Here is a 1,224-nt window from a genome sequence, read left to right as displayed (position 1 = left end):
GTAGTAGCAGTAGTAGCAGTAGCAGCAGCCGTAGTAGTAGTAGCAGCAGCAGCAGCAGCAGTAGTAGTAGCAGCAGCAGCAGCAGTAGCAGCAGCAGCAGTAGTAGTAGTAGTAGTAGCAGCAGCAGCAGCAGCAGACAACAACACCAGCAACAGCAGCAACAACAACAATAATAACAACAACAGCAGCAGTAGCAACAGTAGCAGCAGCAGTAGCAGCAGCAGCAATAACAACAACAGCAACAGCAGCAGCAACAACAATAATAACAACAACAGCAGCAGTAGCAACAGTAGCAGCAGCAGTAGCAACAGCAGCAATAACAACAACAGCAACAGCAGCAACAACAACAATAATAACAACAACAGCAGCAGTAGCAACAGTAGCAATAACAACAGCAGCAACAGTAGCAGCAATAATAACAACAACAGCAGCAGCAGGCAACAACAACAACAACAGCATCAGTAGCAACAGTAGCAGTAGCAGCAGCAGCAGCAATAACAACAGCAGCAACAGCAGCAGCAGTATTTCCCAAACGGCGTCACATCAGATTTTTGATCGGTGGATAAACGATGATAGCAACGGACGCAAATAGTCAATTCAGATTTCAATCAGCCAATAATCCTGTTATTAATTATACTCCTCGTCCGTCCTGCTACATGTGAGTCTCGACCCGTCCCAATTACGGAATTTATTAATTAATCAAATCGGTCAGGCGGGGATAATTAATGATGCGGAAAAACCGCGTCGACACGCGCGCGCGACGTCGGGCGCAAACAGTATAAGTTTGTCTCATTGGGTTGTTGACATTTTTACCGACTCATTTAGCGCGCAACGTTATCATACTTGATGTAATAATATGATGGGAAAGAAGGTCACTGATGGGCGGGGGGCAGGGGGAGGGGGGTGATAAGGAGTAGGAGTAGGAAATAAGGTGAAGTAGGCAAGAGAGGCGCTGGGAAGTGCAGAAGAGGATTAGTAGAAGTCAAGTGGTAGAAGTAGTAGTTATAATAGTAGTAGTAGTAGTAGTAGTAGCAGGAGTAAGATAATATTGGAGTAAAATAGGAGTAAGATAATATAGAAGTAAAATAGGAGTAAGATAATATAGGAGGAGTATGACACTCCAAAACACGAGAAATTCAACATTTGCTTGCCTAATTTTACCTTATTATCCTATATTATCTTACTCCTGGTAGTAGTAGTAGTAGTAGCAGTAGCAGTAGCAGT

At 43.8% G+C, this 1,224-nt stretch overlaps 1 protein-coding gene across 1 annotated transcript in view; it reads left to right on the top strand.

Moving 5' to 3' along the window:
- The window catches only part of LOC106820500 (suppressor of lurcher protein 1-like), a 13,997-nt gene that overhangs the window by 11,135 nt on the left and 1,638 nt on the right, over window positions 1-1,224 (top strand). The gene's annotated exons all lie outside the window — the stretch shown is intronic.

Source organism: Priapulus caudatus, unplaced genomic scaffold (genome assembly GCF_000485595.1).
Source record: "Priapulus caudatus unplaced genomic scaffold, Priapulus_caudatus-5.0.1 Scaffold42, whole genome shotgun sequence".
Taxonomy (NCBI): domain Eukaryota; kingdom Metazoa; phylum Priapulida; class Priapulimorpha; order Priapulimorphida; family Priapulidae; genus Priapulus; species Priapulus caudatus.
Note: the sequence above shows the minus strand (reverse complement) of the source record. Positions and strands in the feature narration are given on the sequence as shown.